Below are 13,125 nucleotides of genomic sequence, written 5' to 3' on the forward strand. Positions count from 1 at the left end.
TGACAGTAAAGACATTTATAATGTTACAAAAGATTTCTATTTCAAATAAATATTGTTCTTTTGAACCTCCTATTCATCCAACAATCCTGAAAAATGTATCACAGTTTCCACAGAAATATTAAGCAGCACAACTGTTTTCAACATTGATTATAATAAGAAATGTTTCTTGAGATGCGAATCATCATATTCGAATGATTTCTGAAGGATCATGTGACACGGAAGACTGGAGTAATGATGCTGAAACTTCAGGTTTGCATTACAGAAATAAATTTAAAAAACAAATTAATTAAAAAAGATATTAAAATATATTCAAATTGTAAAAACATTTCACAAAATTACAGTTTTAACCGACCGCAAACTTTAGAGTTAATTTAGTTAATTTAGAGTTAGTTTGAGTTAATTCTAAACGTACTTTGACAGGACCTCGCTAGAAAGTAAAATAACATTTAAAAAAATCAATACTATATAATAAATTACAAATACAAAAGACAAACAGGGTGAACAGTAACACTGGATGAAAATATAGCAGTAACTGAATGTTAGAGGAAAGTATATTTTATATTTTATTTTGCAAATTAAATTAACTTCACTTGTACTGTAAGATGTTATTATCATCCCACCCACATGTTTTGCTTCTAACAGGTTTAGAGACTTTTCAACGGCACACATTTATCCTGTGTCTGTGGAGCAGACAGATAGCAGCTGAAGTGAGACGGGGCGGGGAAGTAAAGCACAGGGGGCTCACAGAAAGTTGCCCGCTAGGAATGAGAGGGGCAAGGGAAACGGAGAGCGACCCCGTGAATACTGAGCACACGTCAGATATCTGCAGAAGCAGGGGGCACATCTCAATATTTGCCCGGATCTGGCAATGCTCAAACTCAAAGCAAACAGAGTCACAACTCATTTACAGATTTGTTCATTATATAGTGGACTCACAAATTCTGCCTGTTAAATTTAAAGAGGGCCTATTATGCTTTTTGACATTTTCAACTTACTTTAGTGTGTAATGTTGCTGTTTTTTTAAAAGATGAAAATGGTCTGCAAAGTTACAAAGCTCAAAGTCACTCCAAAGGGAGTTATTCTGTATATCAGCAACTGTTTCTGAACTCCCTGAAACGCCTCCATTGTAGTCTTACACGGTTATGGCAAGGGGCGTGACATTTCCGAAACACGCTCAAAGCCATTGCCCAATCACTACACACTGGCCAAGCCGACCAATCAGAGCACATTGTGCTTTCTGGAAGGAGGGGCTTCATAGAGACAGGAACTAAACAGAGTGTTACTGACAGACTGGGAAGAGAGGTGCTGCATCAATGTCATGCTGTTGAACATTCAAACATGAAAATCTTGTCTAGTAGACGCAATGACAAAATCAAGACTTTGTAAAAGCGCATAATATGGCATCTTTAAATGGATATTTCACTCCCAAAATTAAAGTTCTTTCATCATTTACTCACTCTCATGTCAGTTTTTTTTCTTTTTTTTTGCCAAAACAACATTGGGCCCCATTCACTTTTATTGTACGGGATGAAAAAAACACTGAGATACTTTTCAAATAATTTTCTTTTGTGTTCCACAGAAGAAAGCAAGTCAAACAGGTTTGGATCAACATGAGGGTGAGTAAATGATGACTTTTACAAATTTACATTTTGGGGTGAACTATCCATTTAAATTCAAATGAAAAGAATTCAAATAGAGATCAGGAGAGATGTGTTTTTTTTAATAAAGGGGTCTTAAGAGATCACATAAAGACAGAGTGAAGGACCTGCAGATCAAAGGCAAGATTTTAATGGGATCTCTGAGAAACCGGTTTGATGGTAGCGATAAGTGGAACACACAGGGAGGGAGACATGAAATTAGGAAAGTCAAGGAACAACAGTTACCGAACGGTTGCAGGCATTTTGCTTGTAATTAGTGTGGTCATATTCACCAAAAAGGAAAATCCATTTTAACAAATATCAGTTTAATCGACAGATTGTTTTATAATAGTTAGAGGTGTTTACTAAGGTAAGCATCAACTACTATAGCTCATACTTATAGGTTTACAGATTTAAACAAATCTCTATTATTTGTCTATGCAATCCAACTAATAATTTTTCTATAGACTCCAACTGGATGTTTCCTATCTCCCAGTCCTTTATTTAATGTATGTACAAGAGATTCGTGAATCATGTGAGCAGCTCCAGTATAAAGGCCTCTGGCTTGAGATTAGCCTAGATTAAGTGCAGATTAATGTGTGGGAACAGGCAATTATCATCACTGTGCCAAAACTCCCTCCATTAGATGATTCATTTATTCCAGTCAGGAAGCAAATCCCTACAGCTCTTGGACATATAGTATAACAAACAATGATATATACTCCTCATGGTCTGACCCTGTTTCAGATTAGAATTTGCCTTATTTTTCTTGGCCAGAACAGTCCAAATTTAACCTTTGCTTTTTTCTAAATAGACTTTACATTTAATTTGCAGTCACCCATTAACGTCAAAGTAAAACAATGCAAATCCCATTTTACTAAAGTTATGTGAAGCATTTCTGAGTGAAACATACAGGCCAAGACTTAATTCCATTGAAAATTGATTGGTTGATGTCCGGCACATTTTGTGTTTCCCCCTTAACAAACCTGATTTAGATCATCAGCTCATTTGAGGTGCGTTCCAGTCGACCAAGTGGACTGCAAAGTGAACTTCACAGGGTATTAATGACATTTTAAAGTAAATTACAATATTTATGTTATAACATAATATGCGTGACCCCGTCATTGCCTTTCTTTGATAATGGTGTATGGAGTTCCAAATGAGCGATTATTGTCAGCGAAGTCCACTTCAACAGAGTAGGGAACAGTGAACACTACGTAGGGTTGCTGTCAATTGGAACACACCTTAGAAGAGAGCTTTGTGAACTGAACTGAGTGTGTCAGAAAAGAGAGATATACAGAAAGTGCGGAGCGGTGGTCCTCGGGACCAGGATCGAAAACAACTGATGTACACTATAGGGAGCGATCCATTCCAGACTGACATCAGATCTAAATGCAATTATGCAGTGAACTGTGGAGGATTACTGCCCTCCTGAAACAACGCCGGAAAACTTTTTGTCATAGAGGATGAAGATTCTATCGTGGGGGACAGCCTACACAAAAAGACAGGTGTACATAGTGCTTATGCTCACCAAGGCTGCATTTATTTTATTTAAAATAAAAAAAACGGTGATATTATAAAATATTATTACAATTTAAAATTAGTTTTCTTTGTATTTTAAAATGCTTTTCACAATAGTGTACTGTATATAATGTAACTTATTCCTGTGATGCAAAGCTGAATTTTCAGCATCCTTACTCTCCAGTCTTCAGTGTCCCATGATCCTTCAGAAATCATTCTAATATGAAACATTTCTTATTATGATCATCAATATTGTTCATAATAATAAGAAATGGAAGGAAATCAAAGGATTCTTTGATCAATAGAAAGTTCAAAAGAAATACAAATTTTGATCAATTTAATGTATCTTTACTGAATAAAATTAAAACAATATATATATTATTAACGTATAAGGTTATAAAAAAGTTTTTCTTTTATTATATTTTATTATATTAGAATTAATTATAATTATGACTAATACACAAGAAATTTTGAATCTGACCCATGACATAAAAATTACTTTAATTGAAGTAACCATTGGAGTAACAATAATATTAAAATAACATAGGAAGAGAAAAAAAATCTATTAAAAAAATGAAGCACATTTTTTGGTTACCAAAAAAAAAGTGACCTCAGGAAGGAAAGTTATTCCAGAACTGAACCAAATTATTAATTTTTCTTTTGAATGACAAGCGCCAATGAATTTTGAACAATACGACCAGGAATAATAGAGTCAGATTTTGATGACATATTGACCAAAAAAATTCTTAGTATACTATTTAGGGTAAAAAGGCAAGGGAAAATGATGAATATGTTTGGTAGGGTTTTGGAATCTGAGTAAATGATCGGTCTGCATTGATTTTTCTATGGCTTTGAGCTTGAACCCAGTCAGCAGTGCCTCTAAGGAGACCCGGGAGTGGTGAATGTTGGAGCGGAGCCAGTTTGACCCAGTTCCCTGGAAACTACACTGCCGTGCCCGTGATGATGAGGGGTTCTGATTAGTGGAGGTGAAGCTGTGGGCCGTATCCAGCCTGAGGGGAGAGAAAGGAATGGTGGACCAATCCACCCACATTAGTGTCTAATAGTGCCCACTGAAAGAACACAGAATTCACCACAGTGAATCTTTTTTGTGGGTTTATATATATATATATTTATACAACATATTTAGATCAGAAGATGGACAAACATTTATGCTCTTGGGCACAAGTGTACTCAAAAGTGGGGCCAAAAATATTTCAGTAATTCCATGCAACTGTCAGACACAAAATCCTTTAGTCTTCAACAAGACATAACATTTTAAGAAGGTAGTGCAGATTATTGCAAGTGGGAAAATCTATCTATCTATCTATCTATCTATCTATCTATCTATCTATCTATCTATCTATCTATCTATCTATCTATCTATCTATCTATCTATCTATCTATCTATCTATCTATCTATCTATCTATCTATCTATCTATCTATCTATCTATCTATCTATCTATCTATCTATCTATCTATCTATCTATCTATCTATCTATCTAAAACTAATACAAATATACATAAAATAATGCAACAACAAACTAAAAATCATTAATTTTCAGGTTTCATATAAAACACTGAAGGAATATTCAAGTTTATACTATATACAGTACAAGCTCTAGCACAGGGATGGGCAACTTCGGTCCTGGAGGGCCACTGTCCAACAGAGTTTAGCTCCAACCCTGAAAAAAGCACCTGCCTGTAATTTTGTAGTAATCCTGAGGACCTTGATTAGCTTGTTCAGGTGTGTTTGATTAGGGTTGGTTCTAAACTCTGTAGGACAGTGGCCCTCCAGGACCGAAGTTGCCCATCCCTGCTCTAGCATGTCACATACTTTACGCTGTCAATATCTTGACTTGTATTTTCTCCATATATATGTTTTGGAATAGCATGCTAGCATACTACTGTACTTATATAGTATGTATACTGTGTGCAATGAAACCTTGCATGGAATTCTATAATACTAATAACTATGGGTGTAAGGATACCCTCATGTCACGATTCGATACATATCACAATACAATATTATCGCGATACTCCAAGACATATGATAAAAGGTTAACAAAAAATGTACTGTTGTTTAAAATGCTAAATTTGGCATTACATTGGGGATGTAAATGAATAGGCTTGGTGCTGGTAACCCAATGCACATGGTGACACCAGAATAAAAATATTCATGATTCTGAAGCTGAAAATATAGAATTATTTTAGATGAATATGCTTGCACTGTCACAGACGAGATATATTGAAAATATAGGCCATATAATGTAGGCCACTTTTTACTGGTAACATCAGACATTTGGCATTATCAGGATTAAGAATGCAACATTCCCCTATTGCATTATTATACATTATGTTCAACAATATATATAGTAAATTAATGTCACTAAAACTCTAGAATATATAATGTCACTATCCACAATACATATTATTGCATTTTTGTTTTGCATTATATTGTGACACGATATATTGTTAGACCCCTACTAATAACTTAATTAAACAAAGGGTTCAGTATACAACAAAGCATATCGAACAACATACTGTACCCCACAATGCATTGCACTTGACCTTCCATTTCCAGTGTGATGAATAAACCACAAACAAGTAATAAAAACTCAGTGAGTGTTTTAGCGCAATTTTCTGACGTCATGGGATCACAACACTAAGAGATAGTAAATCTTTTCGTGGATTTTTTTTGTGCGTTCCCGAGATTAGACCTTCCTTAACATAATGCCGAAAACCCGAAGTCTCTAGGTGGTCTGGTTGAGGAGTAGATAGAAGTGCAAGATTGGTGCGCACAGACAGAACAGAAATCATGAGTTACCAATCGCAATTTTGTCCGGTGGAAAATTGCGCTAAAAAGTACCATCACCTGTTTTTTTTTCTTGTTTCTAACTCATTTGATTTGACTGTCAAAATTAAAGACATTTTTATACTAAACTGGATTTGAAATGCAAAATATATATATTTTTTTAAACTACAACTGGATGCCACTCACAGAATTAAACATGCATGTAAAAAGGTATTGTGTAAGACGTAATACGGTTATGTGACAATAATGTAGCATATTAGTGTTAGAAATGTTTATTGTTGCATATTATTTTTAATAATACACTACCATTCATTTTGTTTAAGTTAATATTTTAATAATTATTAGTAATTAATTATAAATACTATAAATACTTAATTAGGCTACTATTCATTAATAATTAATAGTTGCTGACTTTGGTTCAGTAAGGATGCTTTAAATCATCATGATTTCATCATGATCATCATGAAAATTCAGCTTTACACAGGAAGAAAATAAAATTATTACACTTTTATTGTATTTTGTATTTATAAAATAAATGCAGCTTTAGTGAGCATAAAAGACTTCTCTTACCTATCCCAAACTTTTTAACAATCGTGTATAGTAAAGTGTACACTGCCCAGTATGCAGTGAGTATTATGCTATTAATCTGAACATATACCCTAAGATACAGCGAATCGATCAGGTACAGGAGCTGAACTTTGACAATGTCAGTAAACAGTAATTTATTAAACACCGCCTGTGACTAGATCTGATGCTGAGAGGGTTGTTGCATGTGATTTTACATGATGAGCAATTTGAGCTTCTAGAGGGGCTGATAATCAAACCTGCTCAGGAGAATCATGCATTATTCAATACATGAAAGACTCAATTAACCAAACGCCAAAAAGAGATTGACTTTAATAAGTTACCAACTGCTTGCTAACGCTGGTGATAACGCTGAGGAGGAAGGGAAGCATGGTACCAGCAGTGTGTTTTTGATAAATGACTGGCAAGGAGTGTATTTCTGTTACAGTGCATGTAAATCTAATTTATGTACAGTGAGGGATATGATGGATACTAAATGATGACAAAAGAGTTACGATCAGAAATAAGTCAGAGAACTGCAGTTTAGCACCTCCTACATAATGTGTGTGTGACGCATAACATAGCATAATGTACAGAGCTGTTCAGTTTGCAGTCCGAAAAGCCAAAAGACAATTAACATTCAAACCATAGGTTCCTTTCTAATCTTATATTAGATATGCTATTGTGTTAGTAATTTGTTTAATTAATAGATAATTGGCCAATTTAGTGGTTCTATTTAGGGTCAAGTAACATTGGAGTTCTACTTACTCACTAAACTCTCTCTCTCTCTCTCTCTCTCTCTCTCTCTCTCTCTCTCTCTCTCTCTCTCTCTCTCTCACTCAACTCACTCACTCACCTGAACTCACACTCATTCACTCCCTCAACTCACTCACTCACATAACTCTCACATACATTCACTCACTGAACTCTCAGTCTACTCACTCACTGAACTCTCACTCACACTCATTCATTCACTCAACTCACTCACTGAACTCACATTCACTCACTGAACTCTCGCTCTACTCACTCACTCACTCACTCACTCACTCACTCACTCACTCACTCACTCACTCACCTGAACTCACACTCACTCACTCACTCACTCACTCAACTCAATCACTCACTGAACTCACACTCATTCACTCACTCAACTCACTCAACTCACTCAACTCACTCAACTCACTCACTCACTCACTCACTCACTCACTCACTCACTCGCTCACTCACTCACTCACATAGCTCTCACTTACATTCACTCAATGAACTCTCACTCTACTCACTCACTCACTCACCCACTGAACTCTCACTCACACTCATTCATTCACTCAACTCACTCACTGAACTCACATTCACTCACTGAACTCTCGCTCTACTCACTCACTCACTCACTCACTCACTCACTCACTCACTCACTCACTCACTCACTCACTCACTCACTGAACTCACACTCATTCACTCACTCAACTCACTCAACTCAATCACTCACTCACTCACTCACTCACTCACTCACTCACTCACTCACTCACTCACTCACTCACTCACTCACTCACATAGCTCTCACTTACATTCACTCACTGAACTCTCACTCTACTCACTCACTCAATGAAATCTCACTCACACTCATTCATTCACTCAACTCACTCAATGAACTCACATTCACTCACTGAACTCTCGCTCTACTCACTCACTCACTCACTCACTCACTGAACTCACACTCATTCACTCACTCAACTCACTCACTCACTCACTCACTCACTCACTCACTCACTCACTCACTCACTCACTCACTCACTCACTCACTCACTCACTCACTCACTCACTCACTCACTCGAACTCACACTCATTCACTCACTCAACTCAATCACTCACTCACTGAACTCACACTCATTCACTCACTCACTCAACTCAATCAATTCAATTCAATTCAATTCAAAATGAGCTTTATTAGCATGACTGTGTAACACAATGTTGCCAAAGCATCAACATATATAAATAATAAAAGAAATAAAACATATATGTATAGATCATGTCATATGTAGCATAGTAAATATAAATAAATAGATAAATAAACACAATCTATCCTAATAAATGAATAAATACAGTGGGTCTCTCTAGAGAATTAGCTGATTCTGGCGTTGTGAATAGCTAACACATATTTAGCCGCGAGTGCAGCTGTACTATCATCTTCTCCCAGTAAGAAGAACATTTTCTCAGCGTCACTCAGTTCAAAGAACGATGGAATCAAGATTTCAAATCTGGGCAGAAAGGTCACTTGACAATCACTCACTCAGTCACTCACTCACTCACTCACATAGCTCTCACTTACATTCACTCACTGAACTCTCACTCTACTCACTCACTGAACTCTCACTCACACTCATTCATTCACTCAACTCAATCACTGAACTCGTATTCACTCACTGAACTCTCGCTCTACTCACTCACTCACTGAACTCTCATTCACTCACTGAACTCTCACTCTACTCACTCACTCACTCACTCACTCACTGAACTCTCACTCACACTCATTCATTCACTCAACTCACTCACTGAACTCACATTCACTCACTGAACTCTCGCTCTACTCACTCACTCACTCACTCACTCACTCACTCACTCACTGAACTCTCACTCACACTCATTCATTCACTCAACTCAATCACTGAACTCGTATTCACTCACTGAACTCTCGCTCTACTCACTCACTCACTGAACTCACATTCACTCACTGAACTCTCACTCTACTCACTCACTCACTCACTCACTGAACTCTCACTCACACTCATTCATTCACTCAACTCACTCAATGAACTCACATTCACTCACTGAACTCTCGCTCTACTCACTCACTCACTCACTCACTCACTCACTCACTCACTGAACTCACACTCATTCACTCACTCAACTCACTCACTCACTCACTCACTCACTCACTCACTCACTCACTCGAACTCACACTCATTCACTCACTCAACTCACTCAACTCAATCACTCACTCACTGAACTCACACTCATTCACTCACTCAACTCAATCACTGAACTCGTATTCACTCACTGAACTCTCGCTCTACTCACTCACTCACTGAACTCACATTCACTCACTGAACTCTCGCTCTACTCACTCACTCACTCACTCACTCACCTGAACTCACACTCACTCACTCACTCACTCACTCACTCACTCAACTCAATCACTCACTCACTGAACTCACACTCATTCACTCACTCAACTCACTCACTCACTCACTCACTCACTCACTCACTCACTCACTCACTCACTCACTCACTCACTCACTCACATAGCTCTCACCTACATTCACTCACTGAACTCTCACTCTACTCACTCACTCACTCACCCACTGAACTCTCACTCACACTCATTCATTCACTCAACTCACTCACTGAACTCTCGCTCTACTCACTCACTCACTCACTCACTCACTCACTCACTCACTGAACTCACACTCATTCACTCACTCAACTCACTCAACTCAATCACTCACTCACTCACTCACTCACTCACTCACTCACTCACTCACTCACTCACTCACTCACTCACTCACTCACTCACTCACTCACTTATATTACTCACTGAACTCTCTCACACACACTCACTCACTTATATCAATCACTCATTAATATCACGCACTAAACTCTCTCTCTCACTCACTTATATCACTCCCTCACTCATCCTTCATAGTGCCATGAACATTAATTCTGATTAAACAAAGTGAATCAAACCATTGCTCATATCGAACATAGACAAAAAGATAAAAATAACCTATATATCAGATATGTTTAGCCTTACCCTATGGTACTGTAAGTCAAAACAACAGGAAAAGAAATGATGCAATACTGAGAAACAAGCACGTTCAGTGAGCACTTTGTTTGAATGCATTGAGACATATCCTGTCTGAGCATCACTGCAGTAGATTCGAGTTATGAGGCTTTCAACGGTGGATAATTAGAGGTGTATTACACTGCACATACCTCACAAAGCAAGGCAGGAAATCAATTATCATCAGACCCAGGTGAAATATAATTTTGAGCCAGGGCTCCCGTTCTCCTGGCTCGATACTCTGACACTGGCACGAATGAACTGATCAGGAGTCTGAGCGGTGAGAGAATGCCTGGGCTCTCGGTTGATGAAAATAGAATCATGATTACCTCTACAGAAGGAAAGAATGTCTCAGTGCTGCCAAGACTTGAGCCTCTGATGAGGACGGCTGAATAAAACACTGATTGATAAAAATAATCTGGAAAACATACAACCATACTAGCCCATCCATCCAAAATGTCTTTATGGCTGTTATTGAAGATGCATAATGATTAATTAGCCTTTGTGTTCCGCCAGGTCTTTTAACACATGAATTATCATCTCCCACCCCCCAGCGTGAAAAAATGGTTGGAGGCTGTTTCATTTGCTCTTAATAGGGCAATTAACATTCTGATTTATATCTTGTGACATTGCAAGAGTTTTTAATGTTTCAGATGGAATTGATTTGCAACAAAAGAGGATCAGAAGCAGGATGGTTTTCAATTTTCTATATATTATTTAAACTATATCCGAGGCACGTCTTGTGTTTACTTAAAAAAAACAAACCTTTATTTAAATGGCCTTTCAGGAAAGGATTTTACAATGGCGTTAAAATTTTTGTCACACTAATGTTTCCTCAGAGTGTGTCCACAGAGATGACCTGCAGGTTAATTACAATTAACAGGTGTAGGCTAGTAAAGGGACCAGATCATAATCAGAAATGAGCTAGACAACAAATTATTCAAAACACAGACAGATAAGAAATAATAAATTATTTAAAGTTAACTAAAGATAACCCCAGAAAATGCGGCCTGGATGTTTAAATAAAATAATAGCTGGGCTGTAATCATAATTTAAATAACTCAGGGACACAATCACTAATGTAGACAGTCAGACAGACTTTCTACAATTTCATATTTTTTCTATAATAATATAATAAAATTAACATGATTTTTCATAATAATATAATCTAATGTTACACTTTATTTTAAGGTGATGTGGTTACATTGTACTTACACAAATAAGTACTGTGTAATATTATTTAACTACATGTACATACTATAGAGTTACGGTTAGGGTTTGGTTTAGGGTTAGTTAGTTGTAATTTTGCATTTAGTGTTACAGTTAATTTATTCATCTTTGTTAATGTTAGTTAATAAAAATACAACAGTTCATTGTTCATAGTTCATTGATAATATTAACAGATGCAACTTTTGATTTTAAAAATGTATTAGTGAATGTTGAAATTAAGATTAACAAATGTTTTAGGAGTATTTTTCATAATTTGAACAAATGGAACCTTATTGTAAAGTGTTACCTATTTTGTATAGTAATATAATTTTACTTAGTCATTGTATTAATTGTATATTATTATTATTATTATCATAAGTTTATAATGTAATTTATATGTGGTTTATAAAATATAAAATAATACATTTTATCACCTGCAAGACTATCCTTTATTTTAACAGGCAGAATTGGAAGACGAGAAAGAGAGATTGAGGAAAATGAGGGAGTGTGAGAATTAATGAGAGACAGAGAGTGGAGAAATACAATTACGAAGAGCAAGGGAAAGGGAAGCTAGAGAAAGAGTCAATTTTCACAGCTTCTCAAAAGTAGGGCAGTGAGATTCACAGCGGGGGTTTGTGAAGACACCTGATTGGCTGACGTGAAACAACCATGTTTAATAAGCAGAGCTCAAGCACCTCCTACCAAAAGTGTTGAAACATTCAATGAGCATGACACATGAGTATGAGCCCTTCCACTAACATCAGTTCCCAAGAGTCCAGACAATTTATCAAGAAAACCTTGGGCGAGGATGTCAAGGACATATTTTTGCCGGATCTGCTTCTCCGTAAGAATACTTACTTGGTACCACAGGTTATATAGCATTCATTCTTAGTATAAGCTATACAGTGTCCCAAAGAGTTTCTGGACACCTAAGCCACACTTAAATAATAAATCCATTAGATAAATAAAATTGCATCTACAAACAAATAATATTACATTATTTCTTAGAACTAGCTTGACTTTTTAAATCGTTTTTGCATTTGAAGCCATTGCCTCCTCATGTTCACACCTAAACCACAGGTGTAGTTCATCACATTTACTAACATGACCAGAGTTTTTTCATTCATTTTAAATGGTATCTATGAGTGTGTCTCAATCAGCTCCCTAGTCGTGACTAGTCGGCCATTTTAAGGGCCTCAAACGCGAAATCCTACCAATGCACTGAAACGTTTGCTCACAAAAAAAGCCCCACAATGCACCCTGAAAACCAAAAGTGTGCTTTCTTTCAAATAATTGTCACTTGGTTTGATATACTGCTATATAATGCAATGACTTTCATTCATTTTAAACATAAATACAAGATAAACAGTCAATTGATGTCTGACCAACACAAAAAACTAGGGCATCATGATTATGACAAAAATCACAATTGTTAGTGTATCCATTGATATACTAGCCTATTTAAATCAATAGAATTTATAATAAAAATATATTGTTTTTATGTAGTTAAACATTCAATCAAGACGATTCACATTAACACGTT

General features: G+C 36.5%; 1 protein-coding gene across 1 annotated transcript in view; it reads right to left on the bottom strand.

Annotated features, from left to right (window-relative positions):
- The window catches only part of LOC308696073 (low-density lipoprotein receptor-related protein 8-like), a gene marked incomplete at both ends in the record, with an annotated part of 85,761 nt that overhangs the window by 28,890 nt on the left and 43,746 nt on the right, over positions 1–13,125 (bottom strand). The gene's annotated exons all lie outside the window — the stretch shown is intronic.

The sequence above is a fragment of the Scardinius erythrophthalmus genome, assembly GCF_964197995.2.
Source record: "Scardinius erythrophthalmus genome assembly, chromosome: 9".
Lineage (NCBI taxonomy): Eukaryota > Metazoa > Chordata > Actinopteri > Cypriniformes > Leuciscidae > Scardinius > Scardinius erythrophthalmus.